Genomic DNA, 19,425 nt, shown 5'->3' on the forward strand with positions numbered 1-19,425 from the left:
TTGGCCACCTGATGCGAAGAAGTGACTCATCTGAAAAGACCCTGATGCTGGGAAAGATTGAAGGCGGGAGGAGAAGGGGATGACAGAGGATGAGATAGTTGGATGGCATCACCGATTCTATAGACATGAGTTTGAGTAAACTCCAGGAGTTGATGATGGACAGGGAGGCCTGGCCTGCTGCAGCCCATGGGGCTGCAAAGAGTCAGACGCGACTGAGCGACTGAACTGAACTGAACTGACAATGCTCATGAAATAGTTAATGTGCCCATTCCTGGAGAGAGGGGCTCTGTTACAGATTCTTTCTGTGATGAGGCTTATGAATGAAATCAGATCCTTGGAAAGTCAGATTGATAAAGTAGGTGAAGGACTGAAGTGTGAAAGTGAAAGTGTTCGTCTCTCAGTCGTGTCTGACTCTGTGCAACCCCTTGGACTGTAGCCCACCAGGCTCCTCTGTCCATGAAATTCTCCAGGCAAGAATACTGGAGTGGGTTTCTATGCCCTCTTCCAGGGGATCTTTCCAATCCAGGGATCAAACCCGGGTCTCCCATATTGCAGGCAGATTCTTTACCATCTGAGCCACTGGGGAAGCCCAGGTAAAGGACTGGATAAAGATAAATCCCAAAGATGAAAGGTGGGTGTCTGGAGAACAGAGGAATGAGATAAGAAAGGGGACACCTCAGTCAGGGACAAACCACCTACTGCACAGGCCAGGGAGCTGGCGCTGTGGCCTGGGGCGGCGGGGTGGGTGCCTGACAAGTCCCTGTCCTTCCATGTCATTATATTGTAGGAGCTTCTCTTATAACAATGTTGTTCTCTAGTCACTAAGCTGTGTCTGACTTTTTTGTGACTCCGTGGGCTGTAACCCCACCAGGCTCCTCTCTTTATAGGAATCTCCAGGCAAGAATACTGGACTGGGCTGCCATGCCCTTCTTCAGGGGATCTTCCTGACCCAGAGATGGAAACTGCATCTCTTACATTGGCAGGTGGATTGCTTACTACTGAGTTACCTGGCAAACCCCTCTAACAATGTAAAGCAGTGTAAATATTTCTGTGTAGGTACCTCACGTTTTATATGCTGAGAGAGTGTGTGTGTCTGTGTGTGAGTGTAAATGTGTGTTGTGTTGTGTTGTCTCAAGAACCGTGTAACCTTTTGGCTTTAGGGTCATATTATGCTGGGGAGGAGTGTCCTCACTCTAGTCCACAGCACAGGGCTCAGCAAGTGAGCTGAACAAGCAGGCAGCTCCTTGGTCTGCCTCCGGCGTGATCACGACGTAGCCCTGCTCCTGGGGGCTCTTTGTGACTTGCTCTGGGCTGCACTCCCATGTTTATTTTGGGAGTAATGGCGACTCAGAACCCAGCATGACACTTGCATGACAATTTATTTTTAAAGGGGTTATAAATATGTAACTCCTTGAACAAGAAATCAAACCTCTTCAAGTATGTTTTATAATCAGTTATAATCTTGGAAATAAACTGGCTTACATCTTAATGCAATTTGCATTAATAATTTCATTTTCTTTAAATTATCAGCATTTGCTTTGCTGGCATGAGAGACACACTGCTAATGGTTGCTGCAGAGCTGTGCTAAGAGGCCTGTTGCAGGTGCCCCTGACAGAGTGCCTCCCACTGCTGCTCATGCAGGGTTCATATCCCCTTTCTTACTTTCTGAGACATTCACTCCCAGTTCTCCTTTTTGTCATGAGCCTTCTTTTCTGATATCATGAACAGAAACACTGGTAGAGCAGGTAAATAAAAGGCAGAAGGATGGAAATAGGTATATTTTGCATGACTTTCTGGGGTGGAGAGTATGGACTTGAGAGTTAGACACGGGTTCAGTTCAGTTCAGTTGCTGAGTTGTGTCCGACTCTTTGCGACCCCATGAATCGCAGCATGCCAGGCCTCCCTGTCCAGCACTAACTCCCAGAGTTAACTCAAACTCATGTCCATTGAGTCGGTGATGCCATCCAACCATCTCATCCTCTGTCATCCCCTTCTCCTCCTGCCCCCAATCCCTCCCAGCATCAGGGTCTTTTCCAATGAGTCAGCTCTTTGCATGAGGTGGCCAAAGTACTGGAGTTTCAGCTTCAGGATCAGTCCTTCCAATGAACACCCAGGACTGGTCTCCTTTAGGATGGACTGGTTGGATCTCCTTGCAGTCCAAGGGACTCTTAAGAGTCTTCTCCAACACCATAGTTCAAAAGCATCAGTTCTTCGGTGCTCAGCTTTCTTCACAGTCCAACTCTCACATCCATACATGACCACTGGATAAACCATAGCCTTGACTGGATGGACCTTTGTTGACAAAGTAATGTCTCTGCTTTTTAACATGCTATCTAGGTTGGTCATAACTTCCCTTCCAAGGAGTAAGCATCTTTTAATTTCATGGCTGCAGTCACCATCTGCAGTGAGTTTGGAGCCCAAAAATATAGACACAGGTGGTTAGGTTCAAATTCAAGATCAGTCATTTGTTACCAACCTTGGGATATTACTTAACTTCTCTGAGTCAGAGCTGCCTTATTTGTAATAAGCATAATGCTTTCTTCCTCACAGGGCCATTAGGATAAAACACTGAAAAGACACCACATATAAAGTACCAAGCAGGGAGTAGTCATGAAGCCTTAGTTTCTTCCAATAAGGGTTAGTTTCCTCCTTTACTTAAAACACAGTCAGGAGCCTTCTACCTTGTGAAGGAGATACAGCACTGACTTCATTTGGGGACATAGTCAGGATAGGCTAGATGGTGTTGCAGTAACAAACAATCCCCAGATCTCAGTGACTTACAAAACAAAGGTTTATTTTCTATTCTTGCTGCCCATTCATTGTGGGCCAGTTGCATCTCTTCTTCACTGTGGGATCCAAGAGGACAGAATGGACACTACTGGAATATACTAGTCACGGTGAGAGAGAGAAAGAAGCTTATGAACCATGCTGCTGCTTCTGCGGATGAACCATGAGCTGGCTCTTTTACCCAAAGTGACATATCTCACTTTGCCCACATTTCATTGGCTAAATCAAGTCACATGGCTAAGCATATTGATTAGGTAGAGAATTAGAATGCTTTATCCCTTTGTGACTGGGGGGGCTCCCTGTTGAGAGCATAGGATAAAACTGAGGTCTGAACCAGGAGATTGCATACATGACAAAGATAAATGTCATTTATCTTTGTACATACATGACAAAGTCCTAGTGAATCAAAATCTTGTGACAGGCCCATGAACACACATTTTTGCTACCTTCTGCAGATAATTCTGGTGTGCGTTGTCTGGTTAACAGCCACTGTGTTAGAAGGTTAAAGTTGATCTAAAAGTCAGGAAAAATAGTAAGCTAATTAGCTTTGGAGGGAAGTGTTATAATAGAGAAAACTCTACTTTTTTTTTCTGTCTTACAAATCTCTTTTTTTCCTGTTATATTTTTATTGAATTGTTCCATGGTCTCCTTATTTATAATTTAGAAAGCAGGTGAATTGAATACTTACTATTTCTCCAGGGAAAATAAAGAACTAGGTTGCTTTTCGTTTGTTTGTAGACCTCCATTGATTTTCCGATGGGTCAGTGGCTCGCAAGGCAAAACAGCATTAACATCTTTGGATGTCTGAGGATGGATGCTGAGAGTAGGGCTTTGATTAGCCCTTTGCTTTGGGTACATTCTACCATCTGCTGTACGGATAGTCTTCTGTTAGCTTTTCATTGCTTTGTTAGTCAGTCAGGCATATTGAGTTTATCTTCCTAGCACACTCATTTTTCCTGTGGTACAAAGTAAGGCTATGAAAGAAAATCACTGGGAATGTGAGTATGAGAGAGGAAGACAAGGAAAGTGAAGGGGCAAAGGAGCTTGTCTTAATTGAGTGCCCTGACTCCAGATTGCCTTTTTAACAATGCTGTTTCTTTAATCTTCATTAATCGCATCCTTAGGTTCCAGACATTCCTTTGACCAAAGAGAAGCCTGAGCCAGCACCTCCCCCACATCCCACCAAGGAAAGACCCAATCCATACTCCAATACTTGCAGACGTTTAGTAAAGATATCTTACTGATGGGAGGGAGGTGGCAACAAGTTTTCTCCTGGAGCCAAAGAACACATCATAGTTCAAGACTACAAAGAACTCTCCGTGGGATTTTTTGGAGTCAGTGTGACTTCTCCCAGGTCAGTGCTTACCCTGGGGTTTGACTTATTCTTCTCATGTAAGAAAATGGGAAACTGAATTATAGAAAATTTAAGCAAATATTCAAATACCTTAGAAGCTGGAGGCACACCAGTTGCAGGACTTTGATCCAGTGTGACTTTGTTCTTGCACTCTTCACCTTGACTCTCTTTGTGGTCAAATGCCGGGGGAGAGCCTGACAGGCCGACGCTGTGTCTCGGCAGGAGCTCCTTGCACCGAGGTCTCGGAGCAGCCGAGCGGCCCCTCAGCTCCCCTTGCCTGCTGTCAGGTGAGTGGCTGACAGCTGGGATTGCACTGACTGGAATATTTTTTGGTTTAAGTTTTCAGTTTTTGTTAAAATGGAACTGTCTCTGGGAGGAGTCAAACCTCATTTTATGTGGGTCATGTGCATGCGAGTGCTTTTTGAGGAAAGAAGATGTCTGCTGGGAAAATTATAACACTGCTCTACAAATGTTTGCTGATTGTTTTTTTCTGAGAGAGTGACACAGATGGCTAGCTCTTCTCCCGTAATGTAGATTCTTCACTGGGAAGTAGCTGCCCAAGGTCTACCGTCTACCATCCCTTTTTATATCTAAGTGTGGCCACATAAATGAGTTCTAGCCTATGAAATGTGATTGGAAATTGTCAAGTAGAGTACCTTGCACTGGTTCTCAATGCCTGGGGAGGGCTCCCACTACATGGAGGATAGCAAAGATCATCACAGTGCCAGCCACTAGGAGTGGAAGTTCAAACATTCTGCCTGCTGTGTCCAGGCATTAGAGTCCCAGGAAAGAACTGGATAGAACAATGCTGACCTTACACAGGAAAAGGCAGATCAAGATCAGTTCCTGTAGTGGATACCAGTCCCCCGAGGCCAGGGAGTCTCTCCTGGAAGTCCATGCTGAGCAGTTGGCCTACACACACCCCTGCTGTGAAAGGAATCCATGTGAGGTCACATTAGATGGGGCTGGAGGACTTTTTAAAGATGCATGAAAAGGTCAGAGGTTGATTGAACCCCCCTTTTTTCCCATAGGTTCTCAGCAGGTTTGAATAAGGTATGGCTCTAAAACAAATATTCACTGATGCCCTAGGGGCAGAGGCAAAGAGGTGTAATGGGAACTGGACACATAAACTGGAAATTTCTGCATGGTGAATACCAGAACTGTGGGAGTTCAAGGGAGAGATTTCAACTGTAGACTTGAAAAGTGGCCCCAAACTATGTTACATGAAAAGTGAATACGAGGTAGGCAGATAAAAGAAGGGATGGCTAGGTGGGTGAGTGCACTGAGCTCTGCAGAGGGAAGTGTCTCTCAAGCCACCTGCATCTTCTCTGCTGGGCCTGGGGAGGAAGGTATGATGAGGGAGCAGCACCCTGGACTGACACTGGTCAACATCAGAGACGAGACCCATCCTTCCTCACAGTCTAACTAGAGGCTGACGCTGTGGTCAAGTCCTTGCAACAGTGATCCTCACAGACATCCACTCCTATACCTGAATGTCCTCAAAGGCTGAGCTGATGGACCAGAGGTGGACAGTGTGATTTAGCTCCCATGAGGTGTGGAACTTAGTGGAAAGCTCTCATTTAGCCCATGTGGGACCCTACCTCCTTTTAGGAGGGCCTAATTCATTAAGCTCAGTGACCACACCATAGACTCAGGTGCAGGGTGAAGGTCGGCTGGCACTAGGGACCTGAGCCTGAGCATTGGGCACAATTTTTTTCCATTTTCTCTGAGTCTTTCCCCAACTCACAGTCAGCCAGACCTCCACCTCCACTGAGAGACCTGCATATCTGGGTCACAGTTACAGCTTCAGTTCTGCCAGCTGGAGTGTCTAGTTCTGACAGCTGCCTCTTGTGGCTCAGCTGGTAAAGAATCTACCTGCCATGCGGGAGACCTGGGTCTGATCCCTGGGTTGGGAGGATCCCCTGGAGAAGGGAAAGACTACTCACTTCAGTATTCTGGCCTGGAGAATTCCCTGGACTGTTTAGTCCATGAGATTGCAAAGAGTCAGACGCGACTGCGTGACTTTCACTTGCACTTTGCCTGTCTGTACATCTCAAGTCCAAGTTAGACCCGAGGCTGGCTTTCTTTCTTTCTTTCTTTTTTTTTTTTTTTTTTACTATCTTCTGGCCTGGATTTTACCAAAGACAGAAACAAGCCTATTCTTTTCTCCTGGTTCTCCTTTCTTGCCTCTCAACCTGCCCCCAGGTGAGCCCATGCAAATCACCACTGTGTTCCCTAGCCTGATTGATCATAAAGCAGACTTAGGAAGTATATGCCCCAAAGACCCCAGTGTCAGCAGAGGTGAAATGTTTTGGTTTATTGTGGTATCTCTCAGGAGAAGGCAATGGCACCCCACTCTAGTACTCTTGCCTGGAGAATCCCATGGGTGGAGGAGCCTGGGAGGCTACAGTCCATGGGGTCTTGAAGAGTCGGACACGACTGAGTGACTTCACTTTCACTTTTCACTTTCATGCACTGGAGAAGGAAATGGCAGCCCACTCCAGTGTTCTTGCCTGGAGAATCCCAGGGACAGGGGAACCTGGTGGGTTGCCGTCTATGGGGTCACGCAGAGTCGGACACGACTGAAGCGACTTAGCAGCAGCAGTACCTCTTCTCACCCACATGAGCATTATCATTGGATATTTCATTTACTCAAAGGCCTAAAAATGACAGAAAAATTTGAAAAAGGATTTGATAGTGTGTTTTTAGCAGGAACAAAAGCTTTCATGCAAAGGTATCAGAGTGGGATTTCTGGCTTTTGCAAGTTGATGGGGATATAGCGTTAAGAATTCCCCATTCCTAAAATGATACCTCATGGTCTGAATGCCAGAAGAAGGTCCAGTATATAGCATGTGGTTGTGCTGTGGAGTTCAGGAGAGAAATGGAATGGATATTTGGAGTGGGTATGACCTGGAGAGAAGTGCTCATTTGATTTTTTTTAAAGTGGACTAAACTAGAGTTTGAGTATTCTCTGGAGATCAGAAGATGGAGAAAAGATGTTAACTAACTCCAGAGAATGTAAAAGGGAAATTACTAGGGACATTTAGTAGGATTGCTTGGCAATGTCTAGTATTTATTTGGGATTTATGTCATTAGATTAAGATGACTTGGCATAATGAAACGTGTGTTTTTTTTTTTTCTTCCCTAGAAATATTCAGGTGTTATAGAGAGGATTCAGGATAGATAGATATTTTAGTTTGACAAGGATTGGGATTTTCTAGGTGTGTGTCAAGCGGAGAGGGGACAGTGGAGCTAAAGATGTTTTCAGTGGAAGTCTAAGAGAGGTTACGTGATTCATCTCAGGTCACATTAGCAAGTTAATGGCAATAGCCCCAAATATAAACCCACGTCTGTTACTCCATCATTAGAAACCCCTATCAGGGCTCTGACACTTTAGGCTGGATAAAGTGGGAAGGGAGACAATGAGGGGTGGTATTCATCCAGATCATTCATCTGGTCTAATATTGTTATTTTGTTATTGTGTGTGTGCGTGCTAAGTCGCTTCAGTCATGTCTGACTCTGTGCAACCCTATGAACTGCAGCCTGCCAGGCTCCTCTGTCCATGGGATTTTCCAGGCAAGAATCCTGCAATGGGTTGCCATGCCCTCCTCCAGGGGATCTTCTCAACCCAGGGATCAAACTGGCATCTCATGTCTCCTGCAGTGGCAAGCGGGTTCCTTACCGCTAGCACCACCTGGGAATAAGTTCCGTATTGCAAATACTGTGCCAAATAAATTTGACATGTTGCTTTAACGTTAACAGGTATATGTTTGTATTTAAGAAAATCATCCCCATGTATACTTGTGGTCAAAGAGAACAGCTGTACCTTATCTGGGAGGGTTGATTGGAGGACTCGCTGAGAGATCTGAGCAGCCTTAGCCACAGTCTTCACAGGTAGACAGGGAGGCACGAAGTCATAACACGTTTTATGGGAAAACCCATGAAAACTTCAAGCCTTCTGTAACACCGATTACGAATAATTTAAATCATTCATATTGTATTAGAAAATGTCAGTGGCTGTGAGCTAATTCGTTTCAAATGGATTTTATTTGTATGAAATTGGCATTTTAGAAAGTGAATTTATTGCTCACAATCATCTCTTCTAATGTGAGATTATTGCCATATTAGTAGTAAATGTGCTCTGACTTAATCTATATCATTTAATCAAATATTCCTAAATTGAAATACTAATCATGTCTTACAAGATTAAATAAAAAGACCCAGAGGATGTTTTTGCAAGGCCTCAACCAAGGAGGATGAACTGGTGACTTAATAGGAACATTTACTGTTTTGACTGCCTGAAGTGTGAAACGACCTATATTTGAGGAATCCCCCATTTCACAAATCATGGCAGGAGGCAGAATCCTGCTTGAGAAGGTGACCGGGTAGCAAACTGAAAAGGCCAAATCCTTTCCCAGTCTCTTTTTCAGCTGGTGTGGGATTGTGATCTAGGCCCAGCCAATCAGACACAACTTCCCCAGCCCCCGCAGAGACTTTGAATCACTGCTAAGGAAGCACAGAGCGGGCAGTGGAGAAGCCATTCTGGCAGCACAGGTGATGGTAGAAGCATCTAAGGCCAGTGGCAGAGAGAGGGCAAGCGGGCATCCAGTGTTCTTCGGTTGTAGAAGAGGTGTCACTGTAAGTCAGTCATAAGTGGGATGATGATACATCCTCGTTTGCTTGGACAGTCCCAGTTCATGCCTGTTGTCTTGTGACAACGGAATTCCCCTTCGTTTTCAAAATAGTTCCAGTTTGTCAAGTTAACAATCTGGCTGCCTTAGTCATTATCAAGATCCTTTAGATCTGCAAACGTCTCTTAGAGTGTTCCCTTTACCTCCTTGTTTGATCAGGTTCTTTCCTGAGAACACTTCTTTATTTTCGTCCCTCCTCGATGATGGCTGTCTGCCTTCCTACACTTCTTATTCTTCTGTGCCCAGAAGGAGACTATATGCCTTCCTTGTCATCCTTGCTTCCTGTTCCAACTTTCAAATTGTTCTCCAAATCATTCCTTTCAAATGTTATAACCCTAGTACTTTCTCACCATCTATCACCCTTTTAGTGTCTCATTTATTGTGTTTATTCCTTGATAGCTCAGTTGGTAAAGAATCCGCCTGCAATGCAGGAGACCCTGGTTTGATTCCTGGGTCAGGAAGATCCGCTGGAGAAGTGATAGGCTACCCACTCTTAGGCTTCCCTTGTGGCTCAGCTGGTAAAGAATCTTCATGCCATGTGGGAGACCTGAGTTCAATCCCTGAGTTGGGAAGCTCTCCTGGAGAAGGGAAAGGCTACCCACTCCAATATTCTAGCCTGGAGAATTCTATACAGTCCATTGGGTGGCAAAGAGTTGGACCCAACTGAGCAACTTTCATTGTCTTTATGGACTTGAATCCCATGATTCATTATTATTATTATGCCTTTGTGTATACCATCAGCTAGCTTGATCTTTCTCCCTCTTATGTACTTGCCTGGTAAAACCTTCACCCAGATTCTATCCAATAACAAGCTTGAGATCATCTGAGGTGAAACCACTCACTCATGCTGTGACAGAAGCTTTTAATTTTCTATCCTAGTAGCCCTTTCTCCCTTTCTTTTCCTTAGTAGAATCACACTTCAATTTTAGCTAGATTTATGATTGCATGGAAAAATTGGCTTCTCAAATGCCCACTGAGATGAAAGCAGAGCTGTTTTATAAAGTGTAAGAGAAATGTTCCCAAAGAAAGGGTGTGTGTGTGTGAGAGAACACCTATAGCTTTTCTTCTTTCTTGGAAAGAACACAGATGTGAGAGCTGGAACCTGCGCATCTGTCTTAGGCAGTGTGGTCATGTGTTGAGAATGTAGAGTTTGGCTTTTAATGATCACAATGATCATCATGCATTAGAGACCTAGACCTCCTATTTCTGGACCCCATGTAAGAGTAAAATGAACTTCTATCATGTTGTGCTAGTCAGAATAATGATTCCTAAAGATGTCTATTCCTTTATCTCAAAAACCTGTAAATATATTTCCTTACTTTGGCCAAAGGGGCTTTGCAGATGTGGTTAAATTCAGGGCTGTGGTTAAATTCAGGTCCTCTCCTAAATGAGAGGACTCTGGATTATTCAGGTGGATCCAATCTTATCATATGAATCCTTAAAATTGATAATTTTCCCAGCTGTAATCAGTCAGAGAGAAAGGCGTGAGGATGGAAGTTGGGTCAGAGAAACGTAGTATTTCAGGCTTTGATGATGGAGGGAGAGGATGAGAGAAGCTGGAAAGGGCAGGAAAACGGATTCTCCTTTAGATTCTCTGGAATTGAATGCAACCCATCAACACTTGATTTTAATCCTTAAGACCCATTTTGGACTTTGGACCTATGAAATCATAAGATAACATATTGATGTTGATTTGAGTTGGTAATTTGTAATGTCAGTAATAGAAAACTTTCACACTTGGTTTATACACTGTTATGTTGTGTTTATATATTACTCACAAATATACTCAATCTCAAATAATATACTACTGAATGATTTCAACTAAGTAAGATACACATTAAAGAATCCAAGACTGCTAGTCTTAGGGAGGTTTTTGAAACTACCCAGACTTTGTATTGAGTTGACCAAAAAATTCATTTGGGCTTTTCCATACCATCTTACAGAAAACCTGAACAAACTTTTTGGTCAACCCAGTACTGTATTTCCCCAATTGACTCATACTTCCCCTCTTTCAAATCTTTCAAAAATCTTCTCTATTCTTCAAACCTCAAACATTTCCTCCCCATAACATATACCCAGTACCTTTGCTTCTTATTTTATTTAGAAAATAGAAGCAACGAAAGGGGAACCTCCTCGTGCTCTCTCCACCATATATATTAACTTGTTATTTCTTGTTGTTATTAGTCGCTCAGTCATGTCGGCCTCTTTGCAGACTGTAGCCTGCAAGGTTCCTCTGCCCATGGAGTTCTCTAGGCAAGAATACTGGAGTAGGCTGCCATTTCCTTCTCCAGGGGATCTTCCTGATCCAGGGATCAAACACTGATTTCCCACATTACAGGCAGATTCTTTACCAACTGAGCCACTAGGGAAGCCCATATACTAACCTACTCACATTTTCTCCATTTGCTGATCCATCTTTCCCCATTTCACGGATAGTGTATTAACGCTTAGTTTAGACTCTTCACATATGCACTGTATTCCATGCCCTAATCTCTACGCAGAGATGTTGTTCCTTTAATTATACCCCTTTGCTCCAGCATCATCAGTGTTTTCTATTTGATTCCTTCTGCTATGCTTTCTGCTTTTACATGGAAAGGGAGAATTGAGGGAATGTGAATGTGGGGGGTGTGTGTGTGCAGAGGAGAGCTATCTATAAATCTTAGTGTTTATTCTCTGAAGCCTTAACTAGAAAATCAATATGTATCAACACATGTTTATTTATAATATGTAAAATGCCTATTTATTTAATGAAGAGTTATGAGGTTATTGGACTTCCCTGGCTCAGATGGTAAAGCGTCTGTCTACAATGTGGGAGACCTGGGTTCGATCCCTGGGTCAGGAAGATTCCCTGGAGAAGGAAATGGCAACCCACTCCAATACTCTTGCCTAGAAAATCCCATGGATGGAGGAGCTTGGTGCAGGCTACTGTCCATGGGGTCGCAAAGAGAGGGACACGACTGAGTGACTTCACTAATCACTAATTCACTATGAGTTATAAAGTGATGTGTTTATCACAAGTTCTAGCTTATTTAGAAACATTCTAAAAATACTTTTTACTACTTATCTCCATAGCTACATCTGTCACTGTCAGCCTAAGTAACTAATTTTGGGTTCTAAAAATAGGTAAATCTATCCATTAGATAAGAACGAATTCAAGATCATCTTTGAGTTCATTAGGGGTCAGCACGATGAAACACTGAAGGATAAAAGATGCAGCTTGAGGTGGCACCATGAATGGGTCAGACTGGAGGGTAGGGGAGTCTGGCTCTGCAGGAGTAGCGGAGTTTGTCCTGTCCAGGCCTGAGTGGAACCAGTGCTGAGCCTCGAGTGGTTTTGGGTGCAGTGCTGCGGTTTGGCTAAAACTGTCCTGCAGTGGAGGCAGGCGTCCGGTTTGTTAGAAACGGCCGTTGGTCAGAATGGCTGCAACATTCCCACTCCCACAGTCACAATGTCAATTATCTGATAAAACAGAAAGTCCAGAGCCAGGGATTCCATGGCTTACTAGGCAGATCTGCAGTCCTTGGCAGTTTGGCTTTTCAAGTCTGTGCTTGTGACCTCATGGCTACAAGGTGGCTGCCATTGCTTCAAGTGCTAGGTCTGCATTCAAAGGCCAGAAGCAGTGAGGCAACCAAGGAGGCAACATAAAAGTGTCCTTGTATGATTTTTCCTTCTTTCAAGGGAGACAAACATTTCTCAGTAGTACTCCCAAACTTCCCTTGGTTTCTGATGGGCCACACACACCGGCAACAGAAAGGCTGGGAAGTGAGCATTAGGCAATGGTCTGTATATTAGTCAGGGTGGCTAAGATGGTAAAGAGTATGTCTGCAACCAGGGTTCAAGCCCTGGGTTGGGAAGATCCCCTGGAGAAGGGAATGGCTACCCACTCCAGCATTCTTGCATGGCGAATTCCATGAATGAAGAAGCCTATCAGGCTATAGTGCATGGGGTTGCAAAGGGTTGGACATGGCTGAGCGACTTACACTTTCAGTGGTATATGTGGTCATGACGGCATTAGGCAATCGTGATTCATGCCCTGGGGCTGGGCACACTGCACAAGCACAGGTGCTATTATTTAGTTTTTATTTTTATTTATTCATTTTATTTTTGGCCACACTGGGCCTTTGTTGCCGCTCGTGGGCTTTCTTCAGTTGCAGTGAGTGGGGACTACACTTGGTTTTGGTGCAGTGGCTGCTCACTATGCTTTCTCTTGTTGCAGAGCGCAAACTCCAGGCAAGCGGGCTTCAGTAGTTGTAGCACATGGGCTCAGTAGTTGTTCCAGGGGCTTAGCTGCCCTGCATCATGTGGAATCTTCTTGGACCAGGGATCAAACCCATGTCCCCTGCATTGCCACAGGGACTCTCAACCTCTGGACCACCAGGAAAGCACAGGTGCTATTATTTAGAAGAGAGGAATGACGCTGCATAGGCACTTAACACGGCAACATTAAAACCCCCAAACCAATTTGTTACTCCCTGATGCAGTGAGGGATTCTCTGGAAAGTGTTGAAAAGTTTTGGTAAACTTGTGGACATCATGGAAGTCTCATAAAAAAAGTTAGAAAACCAAATTGCTTGACTTAAAGGCACAAAAAAACAACAGCACAAACTTTCCTTGAATGTCTGATCTCAGAGAAGCCCTAATGGCTTAAAGAGCTGAGTCAAGCTATTAGTTCTGATCACACTTCATTGCTGCAATAGGAAGTCAGGTTTCATATCTACATTGTCCAGGGGAACAAGGTCAGATGGGGTCCCACAGGAGTGCTGAAGGCAAGTGGGGGTTAAAGGGTCTATGCCTGTGTCTGGGTCTCCTTTGAAAGTGGAGCCTGAGATAGGAATGTTTGTGTTTGAGAAATGATTCTAGGAAGTGGGAGCAAAGGCCTGGGGAAAGGCAAAGAAGAAGCACGTGAAGGGTTGGTCATTCCTATTGGTGACTGACCTATGACTGTTCTGGGAGCCTCTGGGGAGCGGATAGACTACAGGACAGACTGGTTCTCTAAGTGTGGCGCTTGAATGAGCTGCACCGGCCTCACCTTGACTGGGTTTACATGCAAATTCATGGCTCCTTCTTGATCTCCTGAATCAAAACATCTGGTGGGGAGGGGACCAGGGTGTTGTATTTTAACAAAGTCTTCAGGTGACACTTACACATGTTCACATTTGAGAAGCAGTGGTTTGCCCCCTAGAGAGAGTATTCATTTAATTAGCTCACATGCCCCAGTGATCAAACCGTATGGGGTTAACTTCCTTCTACTTTAAGCTTGCTTATGCTCTAGGGCGTCACTCACCACCTGTCAGAGGAGCCCAGGATGGAAAGCAAGAGTTTTCAGTGCAACTGAGGCAAGGCCTATCCACGAACACTCCCAGGATGCTAGTTTCTAGCAACAGTTGGGGTAGAAGGAGGGACAAAAGAATGTGACCACTGCACACCATGCCATCTGTGCATGCTCAGTCGTGTCTGACTCTTCAGGACCTCATGGATGGTAGCCTGCCAGGCTCCTCTGTTCATGGAATTTCCCAGGCAAGAATCCTGGAATGGGTTGCCATTTTCTACTCTAGGAGGTCTTCCCAACCCAGGGATCAAACCCACATCTACGCCTCTTGCATTGGCAGGTCACCACTGCATCACCTGGGAAGCCCAAAGAATGTGACAAGAGCTGTCTGATCCACGAGCGGAGAACAAGAATAGGCCAGTTTAGATCTGACAGCTGCCGTAATACTCGAACTTCAGAGCGGAAGCCAGGAAATCACTTTGTAAAGCATTAAGCGCTTCATCAAGGGCCTTGAACTCCCAGAAGGAAACACACTGTATAATTGCATGGGACTTAAGTGTACAGAATGCGTTAACAAGACACATGAGAAACAGTAGTATTTAGGCTGTAGTGTATCCTTGAGGCAGGTGGAGTGTTTCCATCTGTTGAAAGTGGCCTCAGTGATGTCTCCCTGCTGGGATCAAGTTAAAGAGAATGGATTTGTCACTGTGTTGGGAAAGAGCTTCTCAAAAGAAGACATTCACCAGCTCTCCCTTGGTTTCTTTGGAAAGTTAAACCTGTGCAGTTTCCCATCTCTATTCTCTTTCACACAGCCTCAGGAAGACTTCCACTTCTTTGCCACAAATTGCTTCCCATCCAGTTTTCTCCTTTGACCCTAAAATTGTCACTGGTCTGATTTGAATTATTCTAAGAAAGGAGAAAAAAATAGCTTGTTGAGACTAGTTAATGTGGGTTGGTGGGGTGGGGATGATTAACTCAGGTGTGGAGTAGAGGGATTCATCTCACAGGTCCTTGGTGAGTGATGTTTGATTCAACAGAAGAGATTTCCAAATTTTATTCAGAAGTCTCATTAAGCTGGGAGGCAATAACCTGAGCTGTGAAGATGGAGAGAGAGAACAAATTTGTGGGCTTTTTCTACTGTGGGTGGGAGGTGCTTGAAAATTCAATTTGAAAAGTTATAGCCACTGCAATTTCATACTTATGTGTCTATGTGTATAGAGGTTTCCCTGGGGAGAACTGATCAACCTCTCCACCACCACCCTGCCCCACCCCCTGTTAGGGCTTCCCTTCTAGGGCACATCTCTTAAGCACCAGTTGTATCTGGTGATGACATTTAATGTATCTCCATTGTTGGAAACTGAAAGTGTCCAAGACACAGGTCATGGCATAGGCTTAGTATCTCAGAAAGCATAGTAGTGCTCTTCTAGCTTCCTTTGAAAGAAAAGATGGTCAGATTCCAGGAAGAAACAATTCTCCCTTGGAATAAAGTTGTTTGATTCATCTTCATAAAATGTACCTTTTCTCATGTTCCCATTCAGTTCTAGACTGCAGTGATCTTTAATATAACAGCCCAGAAGCCAGCCTAGGTCTCTGCCCTCCAGATTTAGGCAAAATGAATCCCAAACTTTGTACATTATAAGCCCCCCAATGATGCCTATGGCCTGTGAGCTGATGCATAGGATGGAATTGTCAAATCAGACTCATATCAGTTGGAGATCTTACCTTTGGAGTACTCTTCCAACCATTAATATTTCCGTCTTCTCCCTGGCCTCTGGGATGTGGGCAGTGATATCAGAACAGCACTGCATCTTATTCCTTCTGTTCCTTTTATCACAACTGAGGCAAGTCAGTTTTAAAAATGGACTATTCACTTACAAATGAAACAAACAGGGACATACAGAGAAAATGTTTCTGAAATTACCTTTTCTAGCTCACTTTCAGGCTCACGTGTTTTTTCATCTCCCCAATCCTGTCCTAGGAAACAGAGTTCATTATGGGCTAACCTCCAAGGCTGTTTTCCTCCACATTTATGGCTCCATCAAATGGTTCATGGACCCAATAGTGCAGCCCTAGTCAAGGAAGCAGAGAGTAAGCCTACCACTTTTATTTGTCTAGGGCTACGGGGCCTACCTTTTTAGGAAAGGCAGAGGAACCAGAGATCAAATTGCCAATATCTGTTGGGTCATACAAAAAGCAAGGGAATTTTAGAAAACATCTACTTCTGCTTCATTGACTACACTAAAGCCTTTGACTGTATGAAAGAAAGTAAAAGTGAAAGTAGTAGTTACTCAGTTGTGTCTGACTCTTTGTGACTCCATAGATTGGAGCCCGCCAGGCTCCTCTGCCCATAGAATTCTCCAGGTGAGAATACTGGAGTGCATTGCCATGCCCTTCTCTGGGGGATCTTCCCAACCCAGGGATCAAACCCAGGTGTCCCCCATTTCAGGCAGATTCTTTACCATATGAGCTATCTGGGAAACCCAAACTTGTGACTGTGTGGATTGCAACAAACTGTGGAAAATTCTCCAAGAGGTGGGAATACCAGATCACCTTACCTGCCTCCTGAGAAACCAGTATGCAGGTCAAGAAGCAACAGTTAGAACTGGACATGAAATAACAGACTGGTTAAAAAATTGGGAAAGAGAGTACAATAAAGCTGTATATTGTCACCTTGCTTATTTGACTTATATGCAGAGAACATTATGTGAAATGCTGAACTGGATGAAGCTCAAGCTGGAATCAAGATTGCCAGGAGAAATATCAATAACCTCAGATATGCAGATGATACCACCCTTATGGCAGAAAGTGAAGAGGAACTAAAGAGCCTCTTGATGAAGGTGAGAGAGAAGAGTAAAAAAACTGGCATAAAGTTCAACATTCAAGAATTCAATATTCATTCATCACTTCATGGCAAATAGATGGGGAAACAGTGGAAACAGTGACAGACTTTATTTTCTTGGGCTCCAAAATCACTGTGGATGGTGACTGCAGCCATGAAATTAAAAGATGCTTGCTCCTTGGAAGGAAAGCTATGACAGACCTAGACAGTGTATTAAAAAGCAGAGACATCACTTTGCAAGCAAAGGTCCATATAGTCAAAGCTATGGTTTTTCCAGTAGTCATGTATGGATGTGAGGGTTGGACCATAAAGAAGGCTGAGCACCCAAGAATTGATGCTTTTGCACTGTGGTGTTGGAGAAGACTCTTGAGAGTCTCTTGGACTGCAAAGAGGTCAAACTATTCAGCCCTAAAGGAAATCAACACTGCATGTTCATTGGAAGGACTGATACTGAAGCTGAAGCTCCAATATTTTAAGTGAAGAGCCAACTCACTGGGAAAGACCCTGATGCTGGGAAAGATTGAGGGCAAGAGGAAAAGGGGGCGACAGAGGACGAGATGGTTGGATGGCATCATTGACTCAATGGGCAAGAGTTTGAGCAAACTCCGGGAGATAGTGAAGGACAGGGATGCCTGACATGTCACAGTCCATGGGGTCACAAAGAGTCAGACAAGATTTAGCGATTGAACAGCCATGGGGCCCGCTAGGAAGTTGTCTTTCTGAAAAGCAGTCCTCTCTCCCTATTTGCAGATCTATTGAGATTAAAGAAGTGAATGGCCTCCACATTTTGATGTTATTCTTCTTATACACAGGGAATCCTTTGCAACCTAAAACAGGCCCACTAGTTTAGTGCTAAAATTCTTTATCTTAGTTATGAATTTTTTAAAAATTTTATATATTTGTTTATTTTTGGCTGTGCTGGGTCTTTGTTGCTGCGAGGGCTTTTCTCTAGTTGCGGAGAGAAGGAACTACTCTCTAGTTGCAGTGTGTGGGCTTCCCATTGCTGCGGCTTCTCTTGTTGCAGAACACAGGCTCTAGGGCACTCGGACTTCAGTAGGTGCAGCACATGGGCCCAGTAGCTGTGGCTCCTGGGCTCTGAAGCAGGGCTCAATATTGTAACGAAGGGTTAGTTGCTCCACTGCATGTGGGGTCTTCCTGGATCAGGGATTGAACCTGCTTCTCCTGCATTAGGAGTCAGATTCTTTACCACTGAGCTGCCAGGAATGCTCCTAGTGCTAAAATTGTAAAAAGTACCCAAACATCCAGAGCTATGGTGGAAGAAACTTTATTGGAGAGTCCAAACATTACCATCTCTGAGCAATAAAATTATTGTAAAGGAGCTCACAAATAATTTTTTCTATTTTTCATCATACCCTTGTCATAATTCAAGATTTATTTTATAGTCTATTTCCCCCCAGGCTGCGATTGATCAGTCTATGATTCCACAGTTGTTCACTCTGGTACATGTTTTGGCAGGCAAATACTCTTTTGAATAATAATTGTAGAAATATAAATGATCCTTTTTATTCCTTAAACCTATATAGAAAGTAAATTACCAAACTTGACTGGATCTCAGCTCTGTTGAGCTGCAAGTTTGGTTTAAAGTTTAGTTAAATCAAAAAGAGTGCTACCAAAAGAAACCACTGCTTCTGGCAGTAGTAATTAACAAATATCCCAGATACCTTTGGGAGGGTTAGTAAATCATAATGATCACATGCTTGCCATATGAATTAATATAGGTTATCCTTTCTTTATAGCGAGTTTGTGTAAGAGAGCGAGGACATGATTCATATAGAACTAAGGGTATTTCAGTCTGATGTCTGCCTTCATGATGGTGTCTTCACAAATGATTAGGATATCTTCAATCTACAATCGTATCATGAATGTACAATTGCATAGACCCCACAAATATTACTGACATAGTTCTGACAGTTCTCTCTTTCCCTTAATGAGTTCAGAAATCAACTTTTCCCCTTGCTAATTCATGACAGTGGGTGATGAAGAAGTGAATTTCTCTCAAGCATTTTAGCCTGGGAATAAGATTTCTAGCAACACATTGCTTTTCCTTAGATTTCAGTAGCTCACACTGTTTTTCGGGTCTAGTGGATTTTGACAGAACATGATTTTTATGCTGAGCATTTCCTGTGAATATTTGAGTCTGGCTCTGCTCTAGGAGACCCACAGCCTAGCCTGACAGGGGGATATGCGGGAGAGATGCCATTGGTGGAAGGCTCAGACAGAATACAGTCTCTAAGGTGTCCAGCCCATGAAGTATCAGGAGTCCTAAATACTATGGACAAAACTCCATCACTCCCTGTTTCAGCTCCCGATGGGAAAGCCTTAACCTTTGGGTAACAGGAGGGAAATTTGAAGGAAATTCTGTCTAGGAGTTCACATATATATAGAGTAACATGTTTCCCCTGAGACCCTAAATGGTATCGGTAGCACTGGGTTTATTCAGAATTTGCAGTCATGTTTCCTGTCCC

General features: G+C 43.9%; 1 long non-coding RNA gene across 1 annotated transcript in view; it reads left to right on the top strand.

The window, feature by feature from the left end:
* The window catches only part of LOC122684968, a 32,960-nt gene that overhangs the window by 4,702 nt on the left and 8,833 nt on the right, over positions 1-19,425 (top strand). Inside the window, exon 2 of the long non-coding RNA XR_006338202.1 lies at positions 3,912-4,141. This is a non-coding gene — a long non-coding RNA (uncharacterized LOC122684968). The remainder of the gene's footprint in view (positions 1-3,911; positions 4,142-19,425) is intronic.

This window comes from Cervus elaphus, chromosome 27 (genome assembly GCF_910594005.1).
Source record: "Cervus elaphus chromosome 27, mCerEla1.1, whole genome shotgun sequence".
Taxonomy (NCBI): domain Eukaryota; kingdom Metazoa; phylum Chordata; class Mammalia; order Artiodactyla; family Cervidae; genus Cervus; species Cervus elaphus.